This window comes from Ptiloglossa arizonensis, chromosome 2 (genome assembly GCF_051014685.1).
Source record: "Ptiloglossa arizonensis isolate GNS036 chromosome 2, iyPtiAriz1_principal, whole genome shotgun sequence".
Taxonomy (NCBI): domain Eukaryota; kingdom Metazoa; phylum Arthropoda; class Insecta; order Hymenoptera; family Colletidae; genus Ptiloglossa; species Ptiloglossa arizonensis.
The window spans coordinates 5,964,177-5,990,351 of NC_135049.1; the positions used below are offsets into that span (position 1 = coordinate 5,964,177).

The following is a 26,175-nucleotide window of genomic DNA, read 5'->3' on the forward strand; positions in this document are numbered from 1 at the left end:
ATTCTTTCTTCGTTTCTCCGTTTCTTCCTTCGTTTCTCTGTTTCTTAGTTCCTTTCTGCGTTTCTTTCTTCGTTTCTCCGTTTCTTTCTTCGTTTCTCCGTTTCTTTCTTCGTTTCTCCGTTTCTTTCTTCGTTTCTCCGTTTCTTTGTTCGTTTCTCCGCTTCTTTCTTCCTTTCTCCGTTTCTTTCTTCGTTTCTCCGTTTCTTTCTTCGTTTCTCCGATTCTTTCTTCGTTTCTCCGTTTCTTTCTTCGTTTCTCCGTTTCTTAGTTCCTTTCTGCGTTTCTTTCTTCGTTTCTCCGTTTCTTTCTTCGTTTCTCCGTTTTTTTCTTCGTTTCTCCGTTTCTTTCTTCGTTTCCCCGTTTCTTCCTTCGTTTCTCCGTTTCTTTCTTCGTTTCTCCGTTTCTTTCTTCGTTTCTCCGTTTCTTTGTTCGTTTCTCCGTTTTTTTGTTCGTTTCCCCGTTTCTTCCTTCGTTTCTCTGTTTCTTTGTTCGTTTCTCCGCTTCTTTCTTCCTTTCTCCGTTTCTTTCTTCGTTTCTCCGTTTCTTTCTTCGTTTCTCCGATTCTTTCTTCGTTTCTCCGTTTCTTTCTTCGTTTCTCCGCTTCTTTCTTCCTTTCTCCGTTTCTTTCTTCGTTTCTCCGTTTTTTTCTTCGTTTCTCCGTTTCTTTCTTCGTTTCCCCGTTTCTTCCTTCGTTTCTCCGTTTCTTTCTTCGTTTCTCCGTTTCTTTCTTCGTTTCTCCGTTTCTTTGTTCGTTTCTCCGTTTTTTTGTTCGTTTCCCCGTTTCTTCCTTCGTTTCTCTGTTTCTTTGTTCGTTTCTCCGCTTCTTTCTTCCTTTCTCCGTTTCTTTCTTCGTTTCTCCGTTTCTTTCTTCGTTTCTCCGATTCTTTCTTCGTTTCTCCGTTTCTTTCTTCGTTTCTCCGCTTCTTTCTTCCTTTCTCCGTTTCTTTCTTCGTTTCTCCGTTTCTTTCTTCGTTTCTCCGATTCTTTCTTCGTTTCTCCGTTTCTTTCTTCGTTTCTCCGTTTCTTAGTTCCTTTCTGCGTTTCTTTCTTCGTTTCTCCGTTTCTTTCTTCGTTTCTCCGTTTTTTTCTTCGTTTCTCCGTTTCTTTCTTCGTTTCCCCGTTTCTTCCTTCGTTTCTCTGTTTCTTTGTTCGTTTCTCCGCTTCTTTCTTCCTTTCTCCGTTTCTTTCTTCGTTTCTCCGTTTCTTTCTTCGTTTCTCCGATTCTTTCTTCGTTTCTCCGTTTCTTTCTTCGTTTCTCCGTTTCTTAGTTCCTTTCTGCGTTTCTTTCTTCGTTTCTCCGTTTCTTTCTTCTTTTCTCCGTTTCTTTCTTCGTTTCTCCGTTTCTTTCTTCGTTTCTCCGTTTCTTTGTTCGTTTCTCCGTTTTTTTGTTCGTTTCCCCGTTTCTTCCTTCGTTTCTCTGTTTCTTTGTTCGTTTCTCCGCTTCTTTCTTCCTTTCTCCGTTTCTGTCTTCGTTTCTCCGTTTCTTTCTTCGTTTCTCCGATTCTTTCTTCGTTTCTCCGTTTCTTTCTTCGTTTCTCCGTTTCTTAGTTCCTTTCTGCGTTTCTTTCTTCGTTTCTCCGTTTCTTTCTTCGTTTCTCCGTTTCTTTCTTCGTTTCTCCGTTTCTTTCTTCGTTTCTTCGTTTCTTTCTTCGTTTCTTCGTTTCTTCGTTTCTTCGTTTCTTCGTTTCTTCGTTTCTTCGTTCTTCGTTCTTCCAATGTACTTACCTCGGAGAAAGAAATTGAAGAAAGAGAAATATGAGATTAATCAAGGCATGATAGAAAATTTGGCACCGTAGACATGAAGTACACGATATAAATTAAGAGGCATACAAATATATGGCGTTATATAAAAATAAAGAATGGGACAATAATCAAAGTAACAAGAAACATTAGTAACATTATTAGAAAATAAGTTGATTAATGATTAAATATAGTCATGCAGTAACAAAAGAAATTAACGAAGTAGTGAAAAGAAAAAATAAACATGGTAAAACAAGCACAAATTAAAATCAGAGAATAAATACAAATATGTCACAAAAAAAATTAGAGAATGATCGCCAGTACTGACCATTGCCTATCTGTACCAGCTACTAAAAGGGCATACGGTGCTCACGGCTGCCCACGGAGTATCCAGGTACCAAAAATGGAGACATCCGTCCAGCTCCGAGGCTACCGGTGGAACTAAATTTTTGGCAACCGGGGGTTCCTTATGTACCCACCACAAGGTGACTTACCGTTACTTCGATTGTCTTTGTTCGATCTAACCGAATATTTTAAGAAATTGATGACTTTTAAGCCATTATTTATACTAGGACATTGTTAATAATTGTTTAAACTATGGCCTACTACAGTTGTTAATAATTATAATAAATAAACATCAAGATATTGCGAAATTTGCAACGGCGAGCGATTTCTGTGATTGTTTATTCCCCTACGCGATTGTTATTAATATTTACATCTGTTCCAAACATTAATGTTAAAATATGCATCTTATTTATGCATTATAAATGATTAATTTGCCTGTAGAAATTAATTTTGATCGAGATTAAAGTAAAAATTGGTTTCTGACATATTTCTTAAAATTTTAAAACATGGAAAGTAATAATTGTTTACTAGATACATTAATTTAACACTTGTTTTATTGTGATAAAAGGCACAATGCGAGTAAAAGCTCCAACTTTCACATTACATTTTTTTCGTAAGAATATTGTTTCCTTTGTACAGAAGTAGATAAATTTGCAAGACCATAAATTTCAAGAACTTAAATTACACAATAGATTATTTTGCAGGTACTCATGACGATAAATTTTATGTTTAGCAAAGTAATTAATTATATTTTGGTCCTATTATGCAACACATGCTACGACTGCGCGTACTGTCTGAATTACTAAATTAATTCAAACTTTTATTTTTATTCAACGAGTAATAAATTCAAACATAATTATCTTTTATTCATTATTCGAATTTTGTATGTACATAATTCTTTCACATTAATTCGTTATTTAATATTTTTATGTAGATAATTATTCTATTTTGTATTCATTATTCGTTATTACTCTTTTATATTTTATTCACAACTTGAAACTTGTAGGTACATAATTCGTTCATCTATTATTCCAAGATATATGTAAATAAATATTTTATCCATCTCTGGTACAAGACATATTCAAGCACAATAGTCTGTGAGATTATCAGAATCCTTGGTTTCGTGAGAATGTAAATTGTAAACGAACGTTAACTAAGTTTTTCTCGGAATTTCATTAAATACTAAAGAAAAGTACGGTAAAAATCCTGCAAACAAACACAATTAAATGAGATTCATCATACGTAGTACAAACTAATTGCTTCTTTCAAATTATTCACTTACCATAAATATAATGTCGGAAATGTGTTTCTTCTCTTATATATATATGTTATTCATGTTTTCTCCTTGAGAAACATTTTATAACTACAATAACTTTTATTTTACATCCACATTGACAATTTAGTTGATCAACAAAAGAAATTCATCTACATATTTGCGATTGTATATTCGACTTGACGTTACACTTATCGCGAAATGTTTTCTATAGTAAGCATAGATTAAAAAAAAAAGTTATTTTTCACAGCGTAATTTTGCTATATGTATATACTGTATACAAAATTTGAACTAGAATCCTGGGAAGAAAGCAACGTATAAATCTAAGTCCATCTTGCTACTAACCTTCGGTTAAAATGCAATATGCATAATATTTGAAATATTCATAATACACTTAAGTAAACGTCGCCTAGCCGTCGTAAAATAGTTTTTAACATTGATCGGTAAATGTTTTCTCGCCCATTTGATTTTACATTTAATTTTTTTACACTAACACTTATGTACTGTTTCCGCATTAACAATTATAATATCCTCTTTACAACGTACCAAACGTAACTTTTATTATACAGTCCGAATCAAAGTCCTACGGAATAAAACAAATCGCTGTTACTAATATCTGTTTACGATCTACGACGAAAAATATTTATACAACGAGGTATGCTTCGTAGTTAGACGTTCCTCTTAATAACATATAAGTTTCTTCGTCTACTTTTTCATCCGCCAATACTCTTTTCATATACTTCATCAGCAGATATTCCCGGAGTGAACCTACTACACGATTTCGTTATCAACTATTACTAAACACTTAAGTAAAATTTTACCAGCATTAATAATAATTTCATTCGATATACTAAAATCTATCAAATTTTGTAGAAAGACTGTGGAATTGTTTCTAAACAATTTTTCGTCACATATAGAATTTATTACATAAAATCTTACTTTGTTCTCAAAGTAGCGATTAAAAAGAAACTAATAATAACGGTGGTTCAGAAATCTTCGAAGAATGTTACTAATCTGTCGTAATTCTAGAATGAGCAAATATTTTATTCTCAAATAAGTAATTATTTTCAAATACATGGAATTATGTTGCTTGTGTTACATAAATTATTTCAATTTATTTCAATTACTGACCGTCATTTACAGTACAGAAATTCATACTAAACAATTGCGGAAAATACGAGATACGAATTTATGATATTGACGGAAATAAATCTTCTGTTTATACTCGCCCAAGTGTTAATAACCAGTGGCACTTTTGTCGTTCTTCGATTTTAGCCAGTTACGTGTTCTGAGTCGTACATAACAGTATCTTTCAGGAACTGTCGAATGAAAATGCGGACATAAAATAGATTGAATTACTCGATTTAAGCAGCCCTTAAATATATTAATATTATTTAAAGTTTCAGATTGTTACTAAAATTGTTAATCTTTAATTAAAAACATTCACCATAAAGAATCCTTAATAATTTAACCTCGTAAAGAACACTAATTCAGTTAGAAATACTTAATGAAATATTAAATGTTTCTGCTTTTCATATAAGAATAATCCAATAACCTACAACAACACGATCTCTATGTGACGAAAAATTTTTTTCTTTTTTTAGTATTGGAATAGATGTAACTATTGAAATAATTACGACACAGAGATTAGTGAAAAACATTTATTTAAAGCAGTACTCAGATAGTATTGTATCATCCTCTTTAATAACAATTTAGGTGCAGTTGATGCAATGCTGAACCTATAAGCAATAAAAGGTTTAATATTTCTACAATGCTCTACAAATTTTAGTTGCAATTTAAAAGCTAAGTTCACGTAAACACCATCTATTTATTTACTGCACAAAATATGTACGTGAACATTTAATTTCTGTCATTTCGAGATAGACAGATCTTCAAATTGAATCTTCTTGTGTAATCTACCATTGAAATTGATTATTCTCGAAAAAAAACAATCGTTCGAGCAGCTGCGACTTCTCGATCAGCAACACTCGAATGTCATTGTCTTCGTTCGGAATACATTGGATCACGAGTGACCATCCAGGAATTTTGCATTCGCGTTGCGATTTCGTTGAAGTATGCTACCCAAGAGCCACACGAATACGTATCCCTCTTGTCGACGGCATTAGAGGTGTGATAAGAGAAAAAAATCAACCGAGATGCTGGAATATCGATAACTAACCTTTTCGAACGTGATGTCAATCGAGGCTAAAGGCAGTACTACAACCACTTGTGCCTCAGAAACCGATGGTTGGTCCTTGTTACGTGCTTATCTCGCTCTTCTCAAGTAGATTATCTCCTCGAACGTGGGGATAACGCTCAAAGAGCGTTCCCAGTCACTAATACATCGAAAGTAAGAGTTTTCGTTCATTCGAATGAACAACAAAGTTGTAACTCTCATCGACGTACAATTGGTTCCCCGACAATAATTATAGTTAGCTATAGCAGAATCTTTTTCACATTTAGCAGAAAATTCCCCACGTTCGTCACTATCATTGAGAAACTACAGCCTGATCTCTGTTTTTCACGTCAACATAGAAGCAGACTATGAGACGTCTAGCGAGGGACGGATTCGTGTAGTGCAAGGAAAACAAACTATCGAAAAATCGAATATAGAAAACACAAATTCGATGAAAATGTGTTCGGAACGTAACAACGAAGCAGAGAATCCCATCTCGAAGGAAGAGATGTCAACAAAGGAGTCTTCTTACGATTACAAAGCTGTTTGCTCATCGTCTATCTTGACGAGATCGGAGTCCATGCCGATGCTCAAGAATTCATCGTCGAAGGAGGCAAATGAGGACGTGGGACATGTCGCTTTGACTTCAGAATCTTCGTTAGCCCGCGAGAAAAAGATGAAGATGATCATGGCTCGGATGGATCCACTTCTTTCTTCAAGATCCAATTTAACGATGATCACTTCCGCGGATACGTTGAAGGTGGATTTAATTGACGACAACTACGAAGCAAAGAAGCTGGAGTCAAAAACCGAGTTACCTGTGCTACAGGTATGCGAATGTCTTTCACTTACGATTTGGATACAATACACTATAGTTTCGTACCGTAGACTGGGGAAACAGGATTTCTAGGTGTGCCAGAGAAACGAGTTTTACATAATAAGGAATTTAATTCCTTTTAAAAACTTTTGCACCCCCAGTCTTTTTTGAGCAGTTTGCCCATCTTCCCTGGACTATTGTCTAAAGTTCCTAAATTCTCGATCCTCTTTTTCCCAGGACACGATAGACGAGCTGTCAAGTAGCTCAAAAGAGGTGACATACTACGAAATGTTGGACGTTGAACAATCTACGAGGGAGAGGTCACAAAAGAGTTATAGTTCGCTCCGCAGTGAAACTGGAAATTCCCAGTACTCGCAGGAAAATGACGATCTAATAGATATCGCGGAGAATCCTCAACCGTCTATCAAATCCTTCTACTTTCCCCCAAACCCGCAAGAGAAAGAGAATTCTTCGACGCAAGCGAAGATTCAGCCGCGGGTCATGAAAGACCTGGAGGCTCTTCTGAGGATCGATGGCGAACTAAGTCCTCTCCAGCACAAACTGAACGAGATAACTGGCAAGTTTCGAGCCTTGAATCTCACTGTCCCGCCTCTGTTAAGCCAAGGACATTACTCCTCTTGGGGCACACCATCACCGAATATGTCCAGCTACTATCTCCATCGAACAGACACCTTTGGTCGTGACTCGAACATCAATAACGTCATCCATTTTGTTGGCAAAAAGATACCAAATTGTACCATGACGGGCAACTTCTCACGGGAAGTTGGAGCTACTGATCATTTGGATAACCGATGGTTTCATCCATTGGGCACCGAGTCTGTCCCTTTGAATCGCAACTCCGTTTCAGTGAATAAAACGTTCAGCAAGTGCGCGAGTGTTGTACCTGAGAACTTGTATCCGTCCAGATGTCCTAGTAAAGCTGTGTCGAATGTGACGAGCAACTGGTTGCTCGAAGAAAATGACAGCTGCGTTACTGTGAGAAATTCTTATGTTCAATTCGAAGGTCGTATCAACAAGGACCCTTCGGGTTCTTTAATACCTTCTGTCAGCAGTTCGTGTTACAAGAATAGAATTGGCTATCAGAGGCCGCGTACTCCTTACTATTCCAATGAGCTAGAAGCTGGTGGGTACAGTAGCAGTTATAGGAAACAAAGTTTAATAAGATCTTCTCCCGGTAGTCAGCCGTTATCCAATATAAGTACCGATACCATGTCAGCTTCTAGTAGACCAATTGATCGGACGAATTTTCTTAACATCAGATATCAGGATGTTAAATCCAGAACACCTAAGCATACGTCACGCGTCATGGTATCCGATGAATCGGCATGTACTTCAAGATACGCTGAAAAAGAGTTTGGAAAGAAATCAGTGTCGAATAATTTGACGGAGTCATCGTATGCACCCTCTACGAGCACTGCTCCAGAGGTACGTGTTATCAGCATGAATACAGAACTCTGTGCCACGGTGGAAAAACACTACACTGGTCGAATAGTTGGAGGTGCAAACTCTAGCTTCAGAGAGGTGACTAGCCCGTGTCAGGATTTTACGAAGGAGCAGAAATTGCTTAACAACGACAATAGTTTCTACCATCCTCCCGAAGAGAGTGTCTTGCCTCTGATGATCATTGGATCGTCTGGAAGTAACAAGACCCGTTACGTAAACTACACGCGTGTGAACAGTCAGACATCTCTAATCATTTCGAAGAAAGACCAAAGCATAGAGACAACAGACCTTGGAAAGGCACAGAATGCGGTGACTCATTCCTCGACGCACTTAATCACGAAGAAGAAGAATTTTGGCGGAGAAATAAAGAAGATTCGCGATATGGATGTTCAATGTTCAGGATTCAATCTAACGTATCGTCAGAAAGAAATCGTTCTTCGTCAATCGATGGAAAGTCTTCTGAGACCTTCAGAATCCGAAGACAGCGGTACATTTAAGTCGAACTCTGACAAAACGAGGAATATACAAATACCCAATACCGGCGAGAAGGTTGTGATAGTCCCAATTCGTTTCATCGATGGGGTACCCGAGCCTCCTAAGGTCCCTCTTTTCAAATTTACCAAATCAAAGTGTTATTTACCCAGAACAAATAATCGTATGGCGAATTTAGGTGGAAGAGCTTCCACTTTGACGCACAGCAGCTTGCTCTCTGACACCAGTGTCGAATCATTAGCAATGGAGACTTATTTGGGAAATAAGTTGATAAACAGAGATCATTGGAATAGTGGACTGTCAGTTTCTTGCGTCAGTCGGGATGCATCATCCATGCACAGCAAACATCCGTCCCAATTGTCAAGCACCATGAAAACCCTATCGGAACAGTATCAGAGGACTGGTAAGAGCAAGAGACATGGAAGCACGATATCTGGAAACACTCGTGCGAGCAGATCATGTGCAGAGTCAACGAAACAAAGGGCGAAGAAGGTTATACGTGGAATGAGTAGTTCACCGGAAGATTTTCTTTACGACACCTGAGCATTCGACCTAATTGCGTTTAAGGGCATGCTACATGTGTTGCATCTATGGATGCTCCCAGAATTACGATCAAAACGACTCGTCTTGGGAAATGTTTGGATGATCAACTGAATCGAGACATGGAGAAATTCGAAAACTGGGATCGAGGATTCTGCACTTTGTTGGGATAGAGCTTACCGTGAATAACGTAATTTTAGATTTTATTTGAAGTTTTCCCGGGCGAGGAAGATGTTACATTAACATCTGACGGTGATACAGATTTTGTAAACTTTTACCTGAAATTGAGAATACGGATTCGAGGCACTTATTAGAATTATAATCGATGCATGTAGATAACGTAGCCTCGATTAAGTTTTTGCTACCGATTATTGTAAATAAGAATACAACGTCTCTTGCATATGGTTTTTGTAGAAGTAAATGTAACTAGTTTTGTTGGAGTAAATAAAAGGAGACGTTTCATAAGTATTTCAATGGATGTCTTTCTCAAACGTTTCGTCGCCGATAAATTATGCCCGCGAAGATAGCTCAGTGTTAAACACTACTGAAGAGTATTCATCGTTCTCGACATTCCAAACAAATCTACTGTTCGAATTTGCTTCTCTTTGCACAGTTGCACCCGAGTTCCTTCGCATATTTCGAGTAAACACACCGTCGCTAAAACGAATTTTATTATATGAGCGGTGTCAGTGACGTAGGAGTACCAACGTGATAAGTGGTCACGGATAATCAGGAGCCCGATCACCGTCGCTAAACCCACGTTTGCAAACCGGTTTTCTATTCAAGGAAATCTGTTTGAACGGCATTTTACATAATGCTGCTAACTCATGCATGTGGAACTGCGTGCCCAATCATAAATTGAGGTTGATCACGGATTGGCCAACTGTTGCATAGCTGTTGCAGGTACGCAGATTGCTGCCACGTGTCTATTGAACTATAGGGTTTAATCGGAAGTTGTTCTATCGTCAAGACCTGTCACTTCTGAACGAATAAATAAATCGAGATCGTCCTGGAGAGTTTCTATCTTTCCTAGTAAGTTACTATATTCTATAAATCTTTCGTACCACCTAGCAACAAGTTTCACCTCAATATTGTCCAAAATATCTTTGAGTGACACGAGGCCTAAATTCAGGGGAAATAACTTCAGACATACTCGTGTGTTCTGTTCTCTTGGATAATTCTTGTCACGTTGAATAAGTGAAAGCTGGGGTCATCTTGATCAAAACTTAACGAAATTATTAGCCACGCATTCTGTAGCAAAGTGAGCCACTTGGGACAGAAATATTAAAGAGATTGAAGTTCCAATAAATTAACTATCCGTCTTCTGGTTTTGCTTCCTTCGCTGCTAGCTTTACACCCTAATGGAATTTTCGGTTCGCTTTATTAAGATCTCCGGATACGTTTAAAGAGAACCCTACGCAGACTGAAGAAGGTTTCTACAGAATGAGGAATGAGATCATAATTAATGGAAATACTATTCGCCGCGCTGCTCTCGCAGATTGCTCGATAAGTCATCAGTGACGTTTGCGTTTCGTTGTTTGGAATTCGATGCAACCATTTTGGAAAATTCGAGATAATTTGTTGCAGATCTATACACCCTTATTACCTAAGATATGAAAGTGCATGTGCATGATAAACGTACATCGTTTCTTCAAAGAGGTCTTGGGGTAATTTTTTCCACAAAATACTCAATTTCCCATGTATTGAGCGATACTCAAATTATAAATGAAAAGTTTTCCTCTATTTGTATGATATTTTACAGTCACTTTTTTTTAACCAGTAGGTAATACAATGTGAATAACGTTACTTTCATATTCTTAATACGTTGAATTATGGCGAACGAAGTTAACATTAATAAGATTGGTTTTCACAATATATTATACTCGCAAGTTGTACTAAAAACGTGTCTTTTGTCTAATATACATATAAAAACGCGTGTAATCGCTTGATCTCGCTCCAAAAGATTTCTTTTCATTCTCCAAGTTAAATCTAATCCTAAAGGAAAAGTATTATATCGAGGTGAAGTAGAATCAGAAAACTCTAACGATAGAGCTCCACACAATTTCAGAAACTGTATAAAAATTTCAATGGATTTTTAAATACGCTTAAGAACAACTGAAGAAAGGTGGGGTCTGAATCAAAACATTTCATTAGTAAAATACTTATTAGTAAACCGTTTAAAAAGTGTTACGAATATATAAATGCATGAGGGGCGCAGCTAAAGTTCTGTCAATAAACATAAGCTCGATAAGAATAAAATTGGTACCTAAATAGATATTTATGAAGAATTATATGGTAACAAATCAAGGATTGCTATTAACATTGGCAGAACCTAAGCTATATCAAAAGAAAGTTGTGTCCTGTTTAAGGATATTGCTAGTAATTGAAATAATTATGCAATTACACAAGTACATGATAATTGGATAATCGATTGGTCATGAAATGCTTATTATTTTAAGAGGGAACATATATCCTATGAAGTAATTGGGAGCTCTTTCAGGTATCTGATACAACATACATCAAAGGCTCGGTTTAATTGACAACGGAGGCTACATAAACGTCACCTCGTGTTCGTTTAATGCTTGATATTCCCACAAGAGTGTAGATAAACGCATTGCTGGCCACATTCCAAATAGTTCTCCTTGTCACTGGCGTTTCCGACGATATTTACAGCGTCGAAGCGTCATTGTCCGGTTGTTCACTGCACCATGTGCAAATGACCCTTGATTAGTGACAGATCTAACTTTCGAGGAACCAAACACGACGACAATGACACGTGTTGAGTTTCAGTCTACATAACAACGCATCTTGTCCAACTTGTTTTTATTTCTCCACGCTTTATTTTTGCGAATTCCTATCCAGCATGAGACCTCCTTCTCTGGGAGCTAGCACTTCATTTACCGCAACTATACATATTTCCTATTTAATAAGATAACAAATATTCCTTCATACTTCTTAGCCGTACTTACAAGAAAATTAATATCGTCTGGTTCGGTTGATCGCTAAAAAGACTAATGTTTAAACGTAATGTTTGTTATGGAGCGGGAGGGCGAGGAAGGGGTTAGTATTTATATTTGTTGAATCAATATAAGAGAAAATTATATTTTCTTTGAAAGTTTACCATGCGGCCGGTGGTGGGGGTCTGCTTACACTCCCACCCTAAAATAATTCAACTCTAATCTAAACTAATCTAACTCAATTGGTGGATAAGGTTGAATTAGATTAGATTAATAGCTCAACTGCTGTCATGTGATCGACAAGATCATTGAAATTTTGGCGCGCTGTAGGGTGATAAAGGTAGGAAAAGTTTTCATTTCGGGCCTGCTAGTGGACTCATCGGTAAGGTATCCTAGTAGGCTCTGCCTTATACCACGGGATGTTGGGAGATCGGTAAGATTGGTTTCTTATCTTAAATTGCTTATCTTAAATCGAAATAATGTTTTAAAAACAAGCAACTTTACTTCCTATATACTGAAATACCATATACGTCCTATATATGTCTGGCGATCTTTATAGGGAAATGTTAAAAATGATAATGTTTGCCGAATAATAAGTGCTACATTTTTAAAAATTTTCTAGTGAACTTTGTACCCTAAAATGAATAATGAGTACAACTGCCTGAGGATTATTTAGGAGAAGTTCTTATATCTTATGGTATATACTGAAATACCACATACATTCTATATACGTCTGACGATCTTTATAGAGAAATGTTGTTAACCGAATAATTATTGTTTGCCGAATAATTACCAAAAATAAGTGCTATATTTTTAAAACTTTTCTAGTGAATATTGTACCCAAAAATGAATAACTAGTACAACTGATTGGAGGATGTTCTTGATAACACATTTCAAGGTGAAGGTTTGACAGTAATGTCAAACATGTGGCCCATAAGTCTCTAGGATGCAGCTTAGTGCCCGATCATCAAATTTCATCACCCCTTTTATTCTATAAATAGGAAATATTCTATAAAAAGTTTCAATACTTAACTGTTTGTTAAACTCGGTTTCGACGTTTGGTAAATGATCATTTAATATTCACTTTTGTGTGATACTTGAAGTCATATAAGGAAGAAATTGAGTAAATCCTAATGATATGAATTCAGTACAAGTCTATTCGACAATTGATTTTCAGTTGGTGTTTGAAAATTAATTTCGAGAAAGTGTCAATACACGACTTGAAGGCGATTTATTATTTCAAATTTTGTTGTACTATTGCTTCGAAGTTTCTCGAATAGATTCGATGTGTAAAAACTATCGACACATACTGTACATTTTAATCTCGATGGAATTAGTAGGAAATATTGTTCAAGGACCTTGGAAATTAGGTGGCTCGGATAACCTATGCAACTAATTTTGAGTCACTAGTATGTCTCAGATACGAAAAGTCCTCATTATCTCACACACGTTAAAACTTAAAACGAGGAACCTTGCCTTTGGAGTTTCCACGACGGTTTCAACGAAGCTTTTAACGAACCCTTGCAATCATAGAGCCGTCCGTTCGCTGGGAAATCCGAGACACTGTCTATTGAGTGAATCATTAAAATCCTTTGTCGAGAGTTTCAGAAACAGGGATCCTTTTGCGGGATCCTGCCACGATGTATAAAGGACAAAACTCCGTCGTTATTCGCGATGCAATTTCCTTGCACTTTCTTCTGCATTTACTTTTTCTGTGGCACAAACGGCGAAGAACCATTGTGTACAACCGAGGAAAAGACAATTTCATGAAATTTTAATAATATACCCATGTATGCAAATCAAAATGCAATTGCACGTTACTCTTAGGGATCCTTTGAAAATGATAATAATTTTTCTTCGAAACAATGCTTGGTGCTTAGTTTGACAGTAGAACAGAGTTCTTTTACTTAACAACTTTAACTAACACAGCTTTATAACTATAAAATTATAAACTGAAAAAAGTTTGTAACTTTATGCACTCTAATAATATGTAGGAGAAAACATGGGAGAAATAATTTTAATTAATATTTCTAGAACATCTGGTGTAAAGAGCATATCTCGTTCTAGGTTTTAAGCTTTCATTAGATAAATATAATATAAAATTAAATTTCAAAATTTCATAGTAAAAGTAATTAAATAGAAAGTATATAAATTGATAGGTATCTACATTATACTTCGCATCTTCTTTATAGTTGTAGAGAACTATACAATCTTTAAATATAATTTTTATTACATATTATACTCACTTTCCTGATGAGGACCTGTAAGCTTATAACTAAGTTCAGAACATCATTGTATTCTTTATAATTCTGAGTGTTCTGGAAACTTTAATTAAAATTATTGTCGCACATTACTAATAATATTTACTCAACAAATAACATTAATTGAATTTCATGTATTAAGTATATTATATTTACAGATGGAAGTAAGATTTCTGAAAATATATAGCTTGTTTTTGTCCAGATTTAGGCTTAAATATTACAAAGAGCATTGATAAAAAAAAATAGCTCAATTTTCACAGTTGAATGCGTTACCGTAAATGAAACAATCAACGTTGCCCTAAATAACAAAGGAAACAAAATTTTTATTTTTACTGATACCGTAAGCGTCTTAAAAAGACTCCAAACTCCGAATGCAGATATCAAAACCAATCAGTATATTCTAGAAATTAAAAAAATGATAACATAATCGAGGAGAGGCTATGTTACGATTTTTTAAATTCTTCTGGGTTCTATCTCATATAAGAATATTGGGTAACGAGATTGCCAACGTTCTAGCTAAAGCTACAACAAACTCCGAGGTATTGGACGTAACTAAAATTCCATTTACTGACTTGTCCGATACACTTAAATGTAAAGCCAAACACAATCCGAATAATATGGTCAAAGAGCAAGGTATTAGTAAAGGAAACAAATACTCCCTATGTTTTTGTAACGGTCAATTTACCATACGCAGATAAAAAATTAGAGAGAGAATTTATTGTCGCAATAAACCGCGTAAGAGCGGGTTACTATTACTTAAATGCTGCAGATCTGTAAAAAAATAGACAGCATGTATTTTTTTAAACAAAGCTTAATTTAAGTTTTAATTTAACTGACGTCAATTGGTGTCACTTGTACTAATATATGTATTAAACTGTGCAGCTGATGCCAATTGGCGTTGCTTAAAAAAGACATTATTCTGACTGAAAAAGAAAATTGTCAGCAGTGAAAAATTTTATTTTGTAATTCTTAGTAGTATTACAGTAAATAAATTTTTGTGCGATACATAAATGGGAATAAAATTAACAAAAGTACATATGTAAGAAATTACATATATTTTACAGAATCGTACATTTTTTTATGAAATAAACTAAAATAAGAATCAATATACAATTTTGATTTATCAGAACGTGCATTTCCACATAGTATCTCTTCTTATTTTTTCGAGTATTATACTCGTTTGACTCTAGCTTAATGGTCATACGTTTCTGAATTCTTTCTGTATTTATTATGGAAGGCAATAGTTTTCCAATAATTTCCATTCTGTACTCAAAATATGCTATATTGTCAGCAGAAAATTTGCAATATAGAAATTTAAAAGTATTAATTGAAAAATATGAATTTCCAATTTTTTGTACCAATATAACGACTTTCGAAGAGAGCGATAGTTAGCCACCATTTGGTTCTGCCTATCGATGACACTCGTGTATTTATTTTATTCAACACTGTGAAGTGGTTTCTTTTTTAATATTCCTCTTTTGTTTTTCCTCTCCATCACAGTGCTTTCAAATTCTGTTGAAATCTATATCATGATGTATGACATCCATTTTTTATCTGTTCGTTCCAGAACAGCATGGTTGATCATTATCAGCGTCACTCATTTTTGCATAATTAAGAATATGTTCATAAGCATATTAAATTAAAAATGGCTATAAGTAACACGTGCACTGAATCTTTCTCGTAATATCTGTGACAATGCGTGTTCTTTCACTAACGTGTACGATGGATATTAACAAATGAATCGTAAAACAAGTGACAACGACAGTTGGTGTCGTTCATACGTATTGAAACAAGCGAAACCGTCAAATGGCGTCATCCGCAGCAAATGTGTTAAATAAATTATTGTGCGACGTTCCATTTGAAATTGTGCACCATATGTAGTTTATGTATAACGACGCTTGCCTAGTCGTAAGATAAGACAATTTTGAAATTAGATCTTACGTTCAATAAACTGAACGTAAAGAATCTATCGTCTAACCATCTCAAGCTCCAAATTTAAGTTCAATGAATTTGTACACATGGTTTCGGTTAAAATGTGAGATATATAGTAAAACGGTGGATGCCATTTAATTACTTCGTTAATGCATTGAAGATGATGTCAAAGAATGAGAGCAGCACTTGGAATTTTCGAATATATTAGAAGCTCAATGAGAAGACTTGTAGAAGCTTGCACTGAAGCCCGAGGCGATCACTTAGGGCATTTTGTTTGAGAAGAAAGCTTATTCAATTTGTAACGAGAATTACTGAATTACAGAAACACCTGTCATACGAAAATAAGGTCGAACAGGATAAATGTTTATATGAATTTTCATTATTTTTTTGTGTCCGTTCCTGTCAAAGTTTATAATTACTTTACTATAATAACTATTAATTTGTGACTGTGTTTTTTAATATGTTAAATAAACTTATAAATATTTGTTGCACAAGAAAATATTTTTATTAATTAAATTAGGAAAAGTAGAAAAAATTGGTAAAATGATAGTGTTTTATATTTGAAGGTTTCTCGTGTTTAGATAAGAATCATGTATGTAAATTTTGAATTTATAATACATTAAGCGTGATCATTTTCATAAAGACATGAAACTTATATTACAAACGAAAAATTTTATACAAGTACGAAGGTTTGCTATTATTTCGTTGCAATTAAAATACTTAAAATATTTTATTAAGAGATCAGAATTGATTGAACCTGGAATATTTTAGTAAAAGTTGAAATTTATGGAGCTTTGAAAATGTTTTAATTACATTACTAAAATATTTTAAATTCTATCAATGTTTCTATGAGAATACAATATTCTATTTATATCTATGGCTATAATTGAAGAAAATATTCCAGGTCTCGTCTATTGTAACATGAAACTATGAGAACAGAAGGGAATTGGCAATATTTTCATTGGTTGTCAGATTGAGCAAAATTTAAACTATTTTAGTCAGCTGTTAAGTTAGAATGGTCTATATTTTATTAACACTTTGCCAATCGCGTACTATTCGTGAACTATATGCAATACATCTTTAATGTAAATTTGTGTAACTCCTGTAATATTGAGATTAATTATATACAATATTAAAACAATACTTATCGTGTCTCTCTAGTAAAATTCAGGAACGAAGTTTCTTATAATTGCAAATTATATTTAGATCCTAATGCTTATACAAATATTAAGTATTATTATTAAATTTTTAAATAAAACTATTTCGTATGTAATTTTACCAATGTTACTAAACATTACTCTTGCTCAATAAAATAACTAATAAATAACTGTTTTTCTTCTAAGTGCAGAAACAACATCTTACGAACAGTACTCGATCGAAGTTCGAAAGAGACTAAAAGAATCCGCATATTAGCGGCACAAGTGATCTTAAATGTGTATATCCTTTGCAAATATGAAGTAATAACTCTTATTTAATGCCTGTTAATCTTATCTTTGATTTCAGTTTGTCTACAGTTAGTATAAACACGCTTATTTGTTCGTGCATATTTGTAAGCGCACTATGCGGCATGACGCAAAGAAGGTAGATCTACTCGATGGGTTGGTGTTAAGGAGTTCGAATACATATAGCTAAGAACATTTTCTGAGACTGCCATGGTAGAAGGAACTTTGGATATTTTATTGAAACGTTAGTATGGTAACTGAGAATATTTTTTGAGATTGATAGGATTTGTAGAAGCTAGAATATTTTAATAGATTATTAAGTAGGCACAACTTGAAGTACTTTAGTAATCTGCTTGGATAGGTAGAAATCGAAATGTTTTCTCAGATTATTTAAATAGATGAAGCTAAGAATATTCTAGCGGGTATTATTAGGGTTCCAAAATTGTTCGATCAACGCTGTTGCCAAATACAAGATATTTGCAGAAATTAGTCGAAACGGTGTATGTCATTTATCATCAACTCCGAAGACAGGCTAAGGTCCGTCGCATGACTAAAGTTTCGCATAAATTTTCCAAATAAACGGTTGCAGATGCAAAGATTCATATGTATTAAATCGTAGATATTCTATTCAAATTTCGAGACTGTTGCTTTTCTACAGAAAATTATCTTAAGGAAAATGTAAAGAAGTCACTCGAAGATTTTACAATTATAATTATAAGGCACATAAACTGTTGGTATAATTATAATTAGATGCTTGTGATTTAGAAAATCAAATGAAATGCAAAAATAGTTTGTGTAACATATTAAAAGAAAATTGTCTTGACCTCTTGTTAGTTGAATGTATAGTAAAAATGAAAAGTAATGATCACAAAAGGAATCAATAGCAGAGAGTGAATTAATAAATTAATTAGTATACGTATATACACTTGCGCAAAGAAACATATGGAGACAGAAGTGATCAACAAAGGAAAACAAAAAAAACAAGTAAAGGAGTATGACTGAGAAGGAAACATTTTTTATCTCATATCCAAACAAGTTATTAATGTCAAATCACCTGCACAAAGTAGTTATTATGGAGATTCTGACCAACAGTGTAAGTTATTGTCAATTGGTTATGAACAAGAATTTGTATTTACGCAGAATTATTTACTAGTTCTGCTTGTATCTGACGGCTATCTATTATAGAAAACATTGTTTCAAAAACATGTAGTATCTTCTTGAAACTTTAAGTACAACAGAAATACCCATATGAATTTTTTTAGTAATTACACGTATATGATAAACTTATAGTATCGCAAATTTAAGAAAATAAGTTTTTGTGTAATTCATTTTTAGATTAATAATATATCATACCAAAGAAGACCTAAACCAAAGATCGAAACGTTTGCAAATAATTATATATCTGTATATATCATTTTCCTTTTTTATTTGATTCTACTTGATTGCAATAACACTTCTCGAAAATTCATATTGAACCTGAATATGAATTCAACTGAGTTAATCAAGAGGGAAAACAAAGCTGAGGATCCCTGAAAAATTGTATTAATATTTTAAATGCACAATAAATGTCATCATGTGACATCGATCAACAATTCTTAATGAAGCCTAACCATCTTCAACGAATTTAAGTCCCGGAGCAATATCTTTAAAAAGAACAGATTTCTCATCGCATACTGATACTTTTGCAAAAGTAAACGTTTCATTTATACGTTCGTTTGGTCACAGCTCTGACTCGTATTTTGCGAAGAAACACACGTATCGATACACGATACTCTTGCAAAAAGTGCAATAACGTGTGCTAGAAAGTTATTGTTTTGAGGAGTTGCCAATTGTGAAACTTCGCGGTATTTTTGTTTATCGTTTCTGCAATTATTCTTGTTTTCTGTAAATTTCAACGGTATCTGCAATCGCGATGTCTGAACGCGATAAACGCGAGAACCTGGCAGAATTCGCCCATCAAGTGTATGTACATTATGATCGACACGATTTAAAAGATTGCGGAAATAATAACTTTCCGTGCACAAACGATGTACTCGATATTTCGGCCTGAACATATAATTTCTTCGTTAGAAAAAACGTTTTACTCTATTGGATGAAAAGTTCTATTTTAATATTTCAAACTTTGCAGTCAATGTATGTATTCTTTTATGCTTTATTTTCTTTGCTGCTATTACAGTTCTGTTCATTTTATGCTCGTTTTTTATATTCAATTTTGACATTTTTATTTATTTGTTTGTATTTTTCTTTCAATTTGGATTTAAATGCATTTAAATATATTTATGCGTATTTTGCAAAGAAGTTAACTGATATTCTATAAAATATTCTTTCGAAATAAGCAAGTAACTTATTTTTGTAATTTTATTACGACTCCAACCGTTTTTAACCGTACGTATAAATTTCTTAATTATTTGTTCTAAAACATCATTTTTGGGATTTTCCTACAAATTTGCAATAAGTATTGACAACATAATGGAATGAAATTTTATGTTGAAATACTTACAGTGTCTATAGATTTGTACATCTTTTGATCATTGTGCATGATAGAAGCGAAGTAATATTTTATTTTTAATGTAAAAATATTAATTGAGATAAAATAGTTTTCGATTTTTGGAAATAAGCGATTTCTGCTAAGACAAATAAATTCTTCATTATCCGAATAAAAACTAGTTCAAAAGTTCGCGATAAATTGAAGCTTCGTGCTTGAAAGCTTTTCAGCAAAATAAATTTGGCGCTTTCGTAAGTATTGCACTGTATCCGTAAGCTATAGAAATCTGCATAAATTATCGATGAACCGAACAGTGCATGCGAAAATTGTAATTATAATTGATCAAGTTTCGTGACATTAAGAAATTCGGTTTCGTTATCGTGCTAGATAAATGTAAAAAGTAATCACGGTTCGGAAACAGATTCCCTGATACTCAACGATTGAGAGACGTTGTAAGCGACGTTAATAAGTAAAACTAACTGTGTCGAAGTTTCAAGGCACTCTTTTGCTCTCGGGAAATTACAATTTCAAATCTATCGGTGCTTTTAAGTTCATTTTCATTGGAAATTTCGTTGAAGCTTTCCCTACCGAAGAAACTTTTTGCTAATTGTCTATATTGAAACTACTTACCGACGCACGATGCCAAAATTATGGTGGCAGAAACTGAAAGTAACCGGTTCCTCTGCAACAAATACATAGATAATTTAAAATAAAGTTTCTTCGCGCACAATTTCTTTTTGAATATATTTGCAAATAACTTAGTAAGTACTGTGTAAGTAATTAAATAATATCTAACTTTGCATATATCTATATCTGTGTATTATGTGATATTATCTAATAATATATTTTATACAATAAATGAACGATTCTCTCATATCGTTTTCTCGTATCGTCCGAGATTGTGAAATATCGTCGTAAGTGGCTGCTTGTGTCGAAATTAATGGATGTAATTTTGAAAACGTTTACAATAAATAGAAGCCTTCGCTTCAAATTTTCGTTATTTTCTTAATTACATCTATTCTTACACATTTTGGAATCTTTCTTGTTCAAATGCTGCTCGTTCGATCGATTTTGACTTCATTTAATACTGTACAATGATAAAAATATGAGGTTCCATTTCAAATAACATCAATGACCTCAAGATGAATTTGTTGTTTCCTATAGTACGTGTCCTTTTCAAATAAATCACGTTTTCTTAAATATTTTTTCCTATTATAAAAAACAAGTGAGATACTTAATGTACTTAAGTTAGATGAGACATTCTATACAGCAAGTGAGTTTTATAACTATAAGAAATCACTTTTGGAGCACACTAAAACTTTTGTCCAATCTTACATATGAAATCAAACGATAGAAGGTTTAGTACAAATGTTGAATATGGTATAATTCGATATAATTCGCGGGCATCCTCAGCTCGTACAAAATAAACTGCGAAATTTTGTCTCAGTTTACTAAAATCTGCACGCAAATATTGGATTAACATTGTGTGACACGTGAGCATAACGCAATTAATGCTCTACAGACGTTCAATCCTATTAAGTTGTAACGCATGAAAGAGGAGTCCATTCCTCAGCAGGTGTCGGTAACATCAATTTCCCTTAGACGATGTTTGTGTGCGAGTACTAGGCAATGAATTCAAGATTCGCGGATCCTGATACATAACAAGTGTTACCACGTATGTACAAATGACATCAGAAATAGAATTATGCCGTCTTCGCATTCTAACACGATCGAACACTGTCATACAAAGTAATTTTTACGCCAATCTTCAACCTTTCAGTGATTGTCGAAAGAGAATTGAAATATCTTTCGAGAAGGAACTCTAATTAATTTTTTCCCCCGAAATAAATCACTCTAAGAACTTTTCCAATTCTGATGAAATCAAGGTGTTTCAGAAAAGGAACGAAGTTTCTTTTACAAACGTTAGTATCATAGGCATTAGGTACATAGAAATGTTCTGTCATTTTAATTCACACGTTATAATGTTGCGAGAACTGAATATAAAAGTTTAAACGAAAGAGAAGTGGAAAACCAGTACTGTGAAATGTTTGACTTTATGTTAAATATAATTATCATTTTTTTACGTACATATTAAATTTTTATTATACTAATACGACGTAACATTTTCTTAGATATATTGCTGCAATTCGTTCCTGTGAATCAATATTTTGTTCTAAATATTATATTTGATTTTATGGTCGCATCATTTTTTAATTACAAGCCCAGTCTTCAAACGTGTACATGTTGATGCGTTATGGTAATAATATAATATTATTTAATTCTTTTTAGTAGCATGTCTACTTCAAGTAAAAATTTTTGACCTAACAATTCTATTCGATACACGTAACATACGTTAAAATGGTTGAGTTAAAAATTTTACAGAAAATCGTTTCATTGTATCTATCATCCACATTTATACTTATTTCTTCAGATATTCTTTTCCTATTTCACTTAAATACTATTCGTATACTTGAATATTCGAATAATTATGTGCAGCGATTACATATCTAAATATTCATAGTATTTGAATAGTATTGTGCAGACTAGAAATTAAGTCCTTTGGTTTGTCGTTCTTTTTTAAACATTTTCGATTAAGATATTTCATTCACAATATTCTAGACAAACTTTCCATTTCGATGAAAAGAAAGTAATGTATTTATATTTTTAGGCAGCGAGCAGTTTCTTAGTTATTATTATTCGAATAATGACATTCGAATATTCAAATTTTAAATATTGATACTCGAAATTTAGTCGTAGCATTCGAACAATTGAAAAATACTCGTAGCTTTCGAATAATCGAAAGATATTCGTGGTATTCGTATAATTGGAAAATACTCGTGGCATTCGAATAATTGAAAGATACTCGTGGCGTTCGATTAATTGAAAAATACTTGTGGCGTTCGATTAATTGAAAAATACTCGTGGCATTCGAATAATTGTAAAATATGCGTGGTATTCGAATAATTGAAAAATATTCGAACAGTCCTAACGCTAATTTCAATAACGTGGCCTCTGCTGTACGCTCTTATCGCGAATGCGTTCTCGCGCTAGCCAATTCGTTCGGTAATGCACATTTCGTTCAAGCAGCGTCGCGGTACGCGCGTGCCTCTGATATAAGCGACGATAATCCACACGAGCCGTGCAATTATTATAGCGGCGAGAGAATAATTATTTTCGGCATTCGAAATACGGGGCGAAATACCTGGGAAAGTCTCGCGAGCCGGACGCATAGCGTTTGATTGCATAACGCGTTAGTTATGAACGAGCGAGAGAGGTGCACGTAATTCATACCGTTCTGTCTACAATGTTGTAACTCGTGGCGTTAATTAAACACTTCTGACAGCGGGATACATATAGTATGGTTGCGCGCACCGGTAAAACATTTGTAAATGCAATTCGGCCGGTTCTCGCGAACCGTCCAGAATTATTAAATATGTCTTCCTATGTCTTTAGGAACTTATACCCATGTTCGCGTGCCGCTTGCGTTCCTTCCTTTCGCGTAATAACTTCTCAACTTGTCGTAAACTTTTCTGCAAGCCACCGAGTGAACTATATTCGATGTCGGTTTTTATTACGATTTGTAATAGATAAGGAAAGATAAAATTCAGATGCGAAGAACCAAATAAGTCGTTATAGTCGACAGGGGCGGATCTAGATTCATCGAGGCCTGAAGTCGATTATTTTCTTTCTTTTTTCGAAATGTTTTGTATAGAGTAAATATTATTGGGAAAAAAAAAATATATATATATATACTTCTTTATTTTTCTCCAAGTAGGTCCATTATCGATGCATTGTTAACTTATAAAAACAGTAGTGTTTGACGAAAATTTGATTTCCAGAATTTTCGTACCCCGCTTATAGAACAAATAACAAACTTTTTAACGATTAAATTCGTGAAAATTATGCAGTGTCATCAAGTAGCCCTTCCTAATTCCATCGCGGTCTCGTGCTATTCCTATTTGGTTTTACCACTTTCGAGAACCTCGTCTCGAAAGATAGAAAAGTAAATTATACATCAGATAGCCTGAAAAATTTTAGGTCTTTTATTCCAGGCAGATGTAACGATTAAGACTCGTGCAGTTACACGCAAGTTAATGGGCAAACTTGGCTCGGCTACCTCGAATGTGAATGCATTATCATTAAAATGAATTTTAATTGCGCCGATACGAACTAGAAATTACATGATTCCGATTGCCATTATACGGAATTATTCTGTCGATTTTTTACCTTGATTCACTGACTCAAATGTGAGTTAAGAAGAAATCGACGATTTCACGAGCGTAAACAAAATGTTGTTAGGTTTGATGCAAGTATATTACCAACCATGGTTATAAACTATATTCTAATATTCAGAATTATTTGTATCTGAATAGTTTATATAAAAAGTTTTTCAGAATGTGAAGAAATAAAATTGTCTAACTCAGTGAATATAATTTCTAAGCTTTCTATTAATTATTTTCGATTGACTTGGTCTATTAACAATTTTAATACTATTTACGAAATTATTTTGAACGTTTGTATACATTATACTCTATGCAAATATCGCGTAATATTTTCTCCTTCGTTTCTTGTTTTTACTCATTAACTAGAAGAAACACAAAATAAAACTACGAAATTATGAAACCACGAAATAAAAAAAATATGTTCATGATAAAAAGGAAATAAGTTGACGTATTCTGTATTTTCCTTAGTTTGTTTTCTACGAGACAAATAGCTTGTTGTCTATTTCGTTGTGTTAACTTAAATGAGATACCCTGTATATTTTCGCTAGAATATACAGAATAATTAAATGAATAAACATGTAAGTAACCGATTAAGTAATTACATCACTAAAAAAATGAATAAATGGATGAATACGTAGATAAATATTGTCAATATTCATATCCCCTCTGTTACTAAATTTCTAATGACCAGAGTTAAGAAAATTCTATTTTGAATAACATATTCATAAAGGAGGAATATATTTTCATTTGGAATAAAATTTATTCGTTAGAATAAATTATTAATTTCATTCGTATCAGACGATAAGACTATCTTTCACGTACGTATGTATATGTAATGCGTGTATGTGTGGTGTATGTAGTATTTGTACAGTGTGTATGTAATATGTGTGTATATTAAACATGTGTTGTATGCAATATTTGAACGACTTTAATACGGTTGATCTGTAAGTACATTCATATCTGAGTTGCAAGTTATTCGAATAAATTTTTATTGGAACAAAACACTTCGATATTATTGAATGGTGTCCAATATATTTGTAATCTTGAAAAAGGGTGAAGCTTAATTAAAACTGTTTCAAGATATGTTTACGTGCAGAGAAAAGGATTTCAATAGAAGGTCCATCAATTACTCGATCGAATACAGTAAATTTCAACTCAATACATATGATTTAACTTGCATCTACGAAGAGATTTGCATATCACGATCAATGTTCGTCGTTGTAATAGCTTCATGACGACATCTCCCTTGATATTAGAAATTATAATACATATTCCAGAGGCCAGGCGCGCCAAAAAAAAATCATATTTGTGAACTCTGATCCTGTGATTTTCTAACCAGTAAGAAACCACTGCTTTACTTTTTGAACTGGTACCTTCAACTTTGTAATTGCCGTGGCAATAAAAGAAAAGCTACGAGAATACAAGCAGATAATACGAACGTTTTACAAAGTTATAAGAAAGTCAAAACTTATACTGTCGCATTTTCCACTTTAGAAATATATTTTCTGTTCGTTTGACGAGAAAATAGGAAACGAAAATCATGCTTGGAACTGAAGAAAAAATCGCGAAGATATCGAGGAATTCTTACTCCCGATTTGAGAAAAGTATTCGACACTATTTTTAGAGAAGAGCTGGAGGCCATGATGAAACTTTCGATCCAGATTCTCCCTTACTAAGAAGTTTCGACCATCAGTTTGAAATCTACTTATCCCAAAAGTTTCGTTTTTTTCGTCTACCTCCGGGATGTGCACGAATTTTAACAAAATAAAATGGAGACTGAAGAATAGTGTTCCAAGAAACTTTCGTAATCCTTTACGTTGAATACATTTTACAACTGTATTTCAAATACAAATTTTTGTGTTTCATGTTTGGCAGTAATTTAGGTATTTATCGAAATATCATTATCATTAAAATTGTTTTTCATTAAATGTTTAATGGATCGCAATATTCATTGCTGATATAATACAATTATAATTCACGTGCTGAGGTAAGTAATAAATAATTAATGTTTGCAATATGTATAGAGAG

The 26,175-nt window shown here is 33.8% G+C and overlaps 1 protein-coding gene across 3 annotated transcripts in view; it reads left to right on the forward strand.

Annotated features, from left to right (window-relative positions):
- Nucleotides 1-26,175, forward strand: part of Dnc (phosphodiesterase dunce) — a 621,682-nt gene that overhangs the window by 246,434 nt on the left and 349,073 nt on the right. The gene's annotated exons all lie outside the window — the stretch shown is intronic.